Source organism: Geotrypetes seraphini, chromosome 12, assembly GCF_902459505.1.
Source record: "Geotrypetes seraphini chromosome 12, aGeoSer1.1, whole genome shotgun sequence".
Classification (NCBI taxonomy): domain Eukaryota; kingdom Metazoa; phylum Chordata; class Amphibia; order Gymnophiona; family Dermophiidae; genus Geotrypetes; species Geotrypetes seraphini.
In genome coordinates this window covers 42,223,660-42,233,166 of record NC_047095.1, presented here as the reverse complement: position 1 = coordinate 42,233,166, position 9,507 = coordinate 42,223,660, and the positions used below count along the sequence as shown (strand labels likewise).

At 41.0% G+C, this 9,507-nt stretch overlaps 1 pseudogene; it reads left to right on the top strand.

Moving 5' to 3' along the window:
• Positions 1-1,190: 1,190 nt before the first annotated feature.
• Positions 1,191-2,043, top strand: LOC117346782 (annotated as a pseudogene).
• Positions 2,044-9,507: the final 7,464 nt, after the last annotated feature.

The window sequence follows — 9,507 nt, the reverse complement described above, 5'->3', positions numbered from 1 at the left end:
GCTGTTTGGTTTTCTGTGTGCAATGCAGAACCTAGCACGCCTCACAAGATGTACTTTTATTGATGTTCTTTCAATCAAAATAAAAGTTAGAACTACACACACACACACACACACAAAAATGGCTTAAAATGTTTAATTGCAATGCCTTAGGCCAGGGGTGTCAAAGTCCCTCCTAGAGGGCCACAATCCAGCCGGGTTTTCAGGATTTCCCCAATGAATATGCATGAGATCTATTTGCATGCACTGCTTTCATTGTATGCTAATAGATCTCATGCATATTCATTGAGGAAATTCTGAAAACCCGACTGGATTGCGGCCCTCGAGGAGGGACTTTGACACCCCTGCCTTAGGCCCATAAAATTGCATAAAATCATCTTTCCGTTTTGAGTAGGGAGATGCAAGGGAAAAAATTAAGACTGTGGGGACAGTGAGGGATCAGAGATGAATCTTTGTCCCCGTGTCACTCTTTACTTTGCAATGCATCCAAAATGACAGATCACCTTTGTTGTGGCAGCACAGAAGTATTACTAGCTGGATTGCTAAAGGATAATGCAGAGATAGAGCGACAACTGTAATTATTGAAGGGGCATCTACCCTTTTTCCTCTACACAAAATCTGCCTCCATTGCCTCTAGAAATGGCCCATAAGGTTGGCTTTTCAGTAGCCCTACAAAAGGAAGGCATTCTTAACAAACCTTGAAGCCAGTTAAAAGGTGAAACTGAGGCAGAATGCCCAACAAAGAAGAGAATTTTTCACCTACACTGAAGAAATCTTGGATCCCACAATCAAGATCCTGGAGTGCATTGCCAACGTTGCTTCATTGCAGTAACTCTTCTCCAGCTAAAGATGACTCAACAGAAAGTAAAGTGGAAATTCTACAGGAGACCGATGCACCAGTAACTGAGAAAATGCCCAAGGAATATGGCCTTCTATGTATTAATATTGTCGCTCAAAATCCAAAATCTGCTCCAGAGGTTGATGGATAAGCCACTGGATTTGAATCTGTTTCAGAGCAGAAGATACATATTCCAATTGCAGTACACTACCTTTGCTTTTCAATAAATTTAAGAAGTATCCATAACTTAAAGTAGGTGGATTTCCTCTCAAAGCATACTATGGTACGCCTGTCCATTTTTTGGGCAGTGCAGTCTCTAGTATAACCAAACTCCCAAGTGAAGTAAGAAAAAAATATGAAAGTTTTTCTTCCTCAGGTTGAAGTCTGGTATAAAGATAAGGTGGCCAAAAATCTACTTCAAAGAGTAGCAAGATGACAGCTCTCTCATGTTCTAACTGCTGCAAAACCTTGTTTCTTACGGACCTTGTTTCTTACCAGTTTCGGCGGTCAACTTTTAGTGAAAGAAACACCTTTACAGCAGCTCAAGGAGTGAGTAACGGAATAACTGACCTTCCTTAAGTTGGAAGACTATGGTCTTGTGAAAGTCTAGGAAGTTGTTGTGTCATCTCAAAGTTTAGTTGCTGGTCAGAAATGAACTCACCCTTCACCTCAAGCTTCCCAAGTTAAGGAACTTCAGCCACCAGCATGAGGAACTCATGAATACAAAACAGCACTTGAGTTGGAGATGTGGAAGGAAGACAATAAGCCTTTTTGAGAAACAGCTAAAAAGAAGAGAGCTGGCTCACCTGCAGGCCCTGGCAGAAGGGTGGATGGGAACAGACAGGGAGAGGGAGGCCCTAATAAAGAAAAAGCAGAGTACAGTATTTTTGAAGAACAACTACGGAAAACGTTGGCAGGCTGGGAGAAACGTGAGCGCCGGCTTGCCAGTGCTGAAGCAGAACTCAAAATAAATAAGGTCTGAATTGCAAACAGAGCATGAACATGGCCTTCAGGAGTTGTGGGGTGCCACGTGACACGTCAAAGACTGTGCTTGCCAAGCAGAGATGGAAAGATCAAAAATCAAACAGTTGGAAAAGGACAAGCTTTGCCTACAGCAGCAACTTAATGGCACAGAGCAAAGGTTTAAGCTCTTAGAAAAGGAATTCCACCAGCACAGGGAGGTGCAAAGCAGCAAACCAGAAATGTGACTTCAGTATTGAATAAATCTTCTCACGTTGATCTAGTTTTAAATTTAAAATCATACTGATTAGCCTTTGAATTCTACTCTTGAATCTGCCTTTCAGAAATGCCTGATTACAATATTAGGGGTCCTTTTACTAAGATGCAGTAAGCACTAGCGCAGGCTTGCCTTAAGATAAAAATGCACTAGGTGGGGCACGCTCAGGCATCCTGCCGTGGTTTCAAGATCTACGTGCTCTACCCATATGCTAAAATGATAGATTTTATTTTTTAGTGTGGCAGGAGTGTTTGGAGGTGGAGAGTAGGCGTGCCCTGTGCAAGCGCATTGCTATGTGCTAACTAATTAGCTTAGGATTAGCGCAGGAGCCCTTACCACTTACGAAATAGGAAAATGGAAATTGAGGCCATTTTAGAGCCTCACTAAAAAGTGGCTTCGGATATTAGCACAGAAAATAGAGACAACTTTAACTTTTTAGCTATCATCCAAACATCCCTAGTAGCAGTTTTCCAGATCCTCAGCGACACCACTTAGGGCTCAGTACATCTCATCGCCCTAAGCTTTACGTATCCATTCGTCACTGGGTCTGTAGTTTAAACTCATTTCAAGAGCATACTTTTGCAACTATTTTTTTGTTTTTATTCATTTACTTTACTTTCTGTTATAAATAAGAGCTTAACAAATACTTAGGGGTCAAGCCTTGAAAAAGCTGTTCATGCGAAACTTGTCGGCACCAGAATCCCTAGCCAGAGACCACTGAGCTTTAAGCTAAGTATTTGTTAAGCACTTGACTTACAACAAAAAGTAAAGTAAATTTAATAAAAACAAAAAAAAAATAGTAGTAAAATGATGCTCTTGAAATGAGTTTAAACTAACCAATGGTGAAGAACCACAATGAACTGAGCCTAGAAAAAACTTAACAAATTACCACCCTCTCATATCCTCACCAACCCACACATCCCCCCCCCTTATCCCCCTCTCCCCCTGTTTCGATACGTTTAAATAAGTTGCAAACCGTTCAAAACACCATATGCTATACCTTTCAGGGAACATAAGAGTTGCCGCTGCTGGGTCAGACCAGAGGTCCATCGTGCCCAGCAGTCTGCGCATGCGGCAGCCCTTGGTCAAAGACCAGCGCCCTGAGACTAGCCCTACTTGCGTACGTTTCGATTCAGCAGGAACTTGTCCAACTTTGTCTTGAATCCCTGGAGGGTGTTTTCCCCTATGACAGACTCCGGAAGAGCGTTCCAGTTTTCCACCGCTCTCTGGGTGAAGAAGAACTTCCTTATGTTTGTACGGAATCTATCCCATTTCAATTTTAGAGAGTGCCCTCTTGTTCTCCCTACCTTGGAGAGGGTGAACAACCTGTCCTTATCTACTAAGCCTTTTTTTTTTTTTTTTTGCAATTCTCTATTTAAACACTGCAGTTACACCCCAAAGAACAGACATCTATACAGGGCACAGTCCATCAGTAGAACTCCCTAGTACCATCAATAACAGTGTTAACCAATTTTCTGAAACCCCCAAGAAAACACCACTCCCCAACCTCTACCCAAGAACCAGAAAGAACCTCCCCCTCCTCCTAGTCCCCCCCTCCTCCCGAGAGACAGTTGATGGAACCCCCCTTACAAGCTTAATACTGAACGTTTCGATCATGTCCCCTCTCAGTCTCCTCTTTTCAAGGGAGAAGACGTCCAGTTTCTATGTACGGCAACTCCATCCCCTTAACCATTTTAATCGCTCTTCTCTGGACCCTTTCGAGTAATACCGTGTCCTTCTTCATGTATGGCGACGAGTGCTGGACGCAGTACTCCAGGTGGGGGTCGTACCATGCTCCGGTATAGCGGCATGATAACCTTTTCCTATCTGTTCATGATCCCCTTCTTAATCATAGGTTAAAGCGGCATACCACCTTGCAGTGGTGTAGCAAGGGTGAGAGGCGCCGCTTCCCTGCCCCTGTCTCTACCCCCCACTCCCTTCCCTGAACTCCCCACTGCGTACATGCCCCTTCCCTTCCCCAGTGCCTCTAGTTGTTCACTGCCTCAAGTAACAAGTTCAATGTGCTCCTTGTGATCCCAGAGGCTCTCCCTTTGATGCCACTTCCTAGGCACGGCACCCGGAAGTGACCTCAGCGGGAGAACTAACGAGGTCGTGAGGAACACGTTGAAGGTGTTGTTGTGGTGAACAACTAGAGGTGTGGGGGAAAGGAAGGTGGGGGCGCACACGTGGCGAGAGGAGGAGTGGAAAGAGGCGAAGGGGATGGAGAGGAGGAGGGGTGACTCCACTCCCACCAACATGGCGCCTAGGGCGGATCGTCCCCCTCACCCCCTCCCCTTTTACTACGGCACTGCCACCTTGGGAGAATTTTTTCTAAAAGCCAATAAATAAACCCAAATAAATATATAAATACAGTTTGTGCACCAGAGATTAGCCCTCTATTTTAATAAGGTGCGCTAAGCGTTTTAGCGTGCTCTGATCTATGCGCGCGCTAAACGCTAACGCATCCATAGACTAACATGCACGCATTAGCATTTAGCGCGCGCACCTTAGTAAAAGTAGCCCTAACTGCATCTTTGTCTTATATACGTAATGCTATGGATCCATTTGTCACCATTTCTGCATTTTCTTTCTGAAGGATGTCAGTGCGAGGGAAGATGTTTTTCTTCCTCTGGTGCTAGCTCACAGATGACCTCTGCAATGTTAAATTTGAAAAAAAAAACCAAAAACAACAGATTGAGAATTGTGAGGTCAATGGAAAGTTTTATGCTGCCCCCTCTGTTGCAATATTATGTATATCTGCATGGGATGAATGAAATTTTTATTCATCTGACTGGTTTTAGTATATTAAAATATGGAAATGTCTTTTGGATGATGTCTTTTGCATCTGGACAGCGCTGAAAAATGACTTAGATCAAGTTTTCAACTGGTTCAATGACTTGGATCCAGATTTAAAGTATGAAATGGCCTATTTTCAGGTATAGATCCAGTTTTTGGATATTTGTATTGACAAGTGTGGATCACAGTTGTTGATTTTTTACTGTAAAACTGTGGATTGAAATGATTATTTATAGTTCATCGCCTTCATCCCTGGAAACTGAAAATAAGAAATGGCAGGGATCTGATATACCACCTTTCAGTGGTTGCAACCATAGAAACATGATGGCAGATAAAGGCCAAATGGCCCATCTAGTCTGCCCATCCACAGTAACAATTATATCTTTCTCTCTCCGAGAGATCCCACATGCCTATCCCAGGCCCTCTTGAATTCAGACACAGTCTCTGTTTCCACCACCTCTTCTGAGAGACTGTTCCATGCATCTACCACCCTTTCCATAAAAAAGTATTTCCTCAGATTACTCCAGAGCCTATCACCTCTTAATTTCATCCTATGCCCTCTCATTGCAGAGTTTCATTTCAAATGAAAGAGACTTGACTCATGCACATTTATATTATGTAGGTATTTAAATGACTCTCACCAGAATACTAATAATAATAACAAAATTCAAATTCAAAATTCAAAAAAACAAATATTATTAGCCAAGTGGTGGGGGTTACCCTCTGAAAAATCATTTAAATAAAGTGGAGAAAAAGCCTCAACCAATAGTGATATGCAGACGGCAACCTAATGAGTTTTTTAGCCGTTTTTGTTCTGTATCACAGGCAAAAAAACACCAAGTTTCAAAATGCAATTTTTCAAAATGGAAAAAATCCCTCCACTGTGCACAGGGAACAAAGGAAAAAGAACAAGAGACATAATACACTTATCTTCATTGATGTTAACCATACAGCAAAACGTGCTTCATCCAGCATAACAATCTTCCTGCTATAGCAAACTCCACACTGGAATGAAGATAAGGGACTAGCTGTTCAGATCCAACAAGGCTCTTGTTTCGCCAACCCGTGGCTGCGTCAGGGAAGTTCCCGTTCTCTCCTGAACCTAAATCAAATCTTTGTTTTTCCTCTAAAATTACTGGAAAAACTATTAATGACTCAATTCAATCCTTTTTTGGAAAACTCTAGCATTTTATATCTATGGCAATCTGGCTTTTAGTTAGGTCAGTGGTTCCAAAACCTGTCTTGGGGGAACCCCAGTCAGGTTTTCTGGATATCTGCAATTAATCCTATCTGGATATCTGCAATGAAACCCTCCTGTTGCCCTTGTTCTCTTCCTTTCTCACACCCTCTTTTCCTTTTTTTTTTTTTGTTTGATTATTGTTAAACGTTCGCATAGACATCATTTATGGCTCCTTGTAGGATATCTGCAATGAAACCCTCCTGTTGCCCTTGTTCTCTTCCTTTCTCACACCCTCTTTTCCTTTTTTTTTTCTCTGTTTGATTATTGTTAACCGTTCGCATAGACATCATTTATGGCTCCTTGTAGGATATCAAGGGCAGTGAATAAATAAATAAAACATAAATATTCATGAGACTCATTTGCATGCATTGCTTCCACTTCATATAAATTTCTCTCATGCATATTCATTGTGGATATCCAGAAAACCTGACTGGCTGGGGTTCCTCTAGGACAGGTTTGGAAACCATTGGGTAAGGCTATAATACAGAGACAGAGCTAGCTGAATTTTTATGTGAGGTGTATTCTTTCCTGGACAACAGCCAGAGAGTTTTGACCATATCCTTAGATTTAGCTTCATCATTTGATTTAAGAGACCATCAGTTACTTCTGTATTGACTAGGATCAATAGGTATCGGAGGAATGGTGATGATAAATTGACGCATTTGCTCTGTTTATTGGGCCGGAATAAAACTCAGAACTGTAAAACTGTCTCAAGCTACCTTCTCTAGAAACACGACTTCCTTCACCAGAAGACACTCCCAAGCGGAAGATCAGAAAGAAAATGAACACATCTGGGCCTTAATCAGAGTAGAGGTCTGCACGGGAACAGGGATCGCGGGAATTCCCTCAACCCACGGGACTCCCACGGGGATCCCCCTCTGGCCCATGGGACTCCCACGAGAACCCCCCTCTAGCCAACGGGATTCCCACGGGGATGGAAGGCTTTGGAAGCAGGGTTCGTCCATATAATATAATGGACACGTCAGCCTTAGTAAAAGAGGGGGTTTATAAGTTAATTTCCTGAATAGAAAACAAAAAAAGAGTTTCACCAAAGAGATTCCACAAGGAAAACAGCAGAGCAAACACAAAAGAAACTGGAATTGATCCTGTCAGAAGTAATTGCTGCTTTTTATGGAGACGGGCGGGGATGAAGGTAATTCCTTGCGGGGATGGGTGGGGACGGAGAGGATCCTGGTGGAGATGGGTGGGGACGGAGAGGATCCTGGCAGGGACGGGCGGGGATGGGTGGGATTTCTGTCCCTGTGCAACTCTCTAAATCAGCGTGAGTTCCTTCTAATCCAGCATAGTTAATCATTCAGATTGTCTTCCCTTGAATAAGATCCCTAAATTGATAGCTAAAATTACTGCATTACCTTTACAGTACTATGAATAAATTTGCTCTGTACCTGTGAATAAGACTCTAGTCCTTCATTAATATCCTGAGTCTTTTATTAAATATTATACAGTTCTGGTTTATAGTGCTGTTCCCCAAATTAACATCAATCAATTTATATATATATATATATATATATATATATATATATATATATATATATATATATATATATATATATATATATATATATACTGTATATATAATACCAGATACAGAAATTAGGGGTAAGTGTGTGGAAAAGTACAAAATGAAAGAAAACCTTTGCACCATACGATAAGCCATAGTTAAACTTGTTTCAACATTGGTTAACAAAGATGTAGGAAATATAGTTTACTGCTTTCCTGGTTTTGGTTTACCAGCCTTAGTTATAAACATGTTTTTCTTTCTAATTATATTCCAGGACATCTATCTCAAGGCAAGGAGACCATTTTAAATTGGACTCATTAAATCATTTGTTGGCACAGCCAACAACAGTCTGGAGGCTAGTTTACAAATGAAAAATGATCCCCTTCAACCCGTTTGGTTCTTTAAGGATGGTTTTCTTGAATGCGTTTGAGAACAGTAACACACATCTTGTTATTATATTCTGCCCTGATAACTTCAAATGGTGCAGATTTACAACAGAATGGACATGAAGCTTGAAATCAGATAGACTGCAAAAAGAAAAAAAAAGTGCAAAACAAAAATTTTCATCTAGGTAAGACATTTTCATTTCCACTCGTTTCCATCCAGTTAAATTTATTTATTATTTATTTAAAAACTTTCTGTACCATTTAAACCTAAATGTTTTACATATCGTTACATACATAATTCAATAAAACAAATAAAATCAAACATTAACATATAATCATCAGAAAATCACATCAAAAGAACAACCGCAAAGATCAGTTCCTAGAAAAATGCATTAACAAATAACTGCGTTTTTAATAGTTTTCTGACATTTTCGTAATTGACCAACAAGTGAATTCCTCTCAGCAAAAGGCCATTTTACTGGTCTCAGCATATTTTAGATTAACATCTGTTTTTTTAATAACGCTGAGTTCTCAGAACGCAGAGACCTAGATGGTAAATAATTTGACATCTTATTTTTAAACATGTCCTGAATTTACAGATATTTAATGGAATGAGTGGCATTCACCTATAGGGAATTTAACATCCCCCAATCTTATTTATTTGTGATTTCTGTACTGTGCACAATAGTTAGAAATTCTGTGGAGGGACTCGGACCACGAGGGAGGTGGTGGAGAAGAAAATGGTGATGGAATTCAAAAAAGCATGGGATAAACACAGAAGGTCTCTAATCGGAAAAACAAATGGCATAAATTAAAGAACTAAGGCCGGTATTGGTATTATGTCCCATATATGGAGATTCGGTGTAGGATGGGCTGGGGGAGGGGATCAATGGAAACTCCACTAACTTGGAACATGGGAACGTTACCGGCCAGACTCTATAGTAGATATCCTGAAAACAACAGGATGGTTAGAAAGGCTGGAGTGAGCTTAGATGGCAACTTCAACAGCTGGAACCTAGGACAACATCAGGTGGACTTTAGTCTAGGGCCCAAAAATATCAAAGACGAGACAAGTTAATTTAATAATGTATTTTTAATGAGAATAACTAATGGGCAGACTGGATGGACCGCTCAGGTCTTTATCTGCCGTCATTTACTATGTTACTAAGAAGACATTTATTTATTTATTTAAAAAGTTTCTATACTGTCTAATTCCTGGGCGGTTTACAAATGTGCAGCATGTGGCAATGTAGCTTCGCTAACTGATTAGTGCAGAACTTGCCCCATTCTCCATCCCCAAACATGTCCCAGCGCTAACAAATGAAATCTTTTTTTTTTTTTAGCGCATGGGAAGCATGTGCCAGTCCCAAAACTACCGTAGGACACCTGAGTGTGCAACGCAGTGCTGGCTTGTAACCTGAATAACATGTTATTGTTTGCTGCAACAGAGTAAAAGGACTCCTTAGTTCTCTCTAAGATACGCGTGCTTTA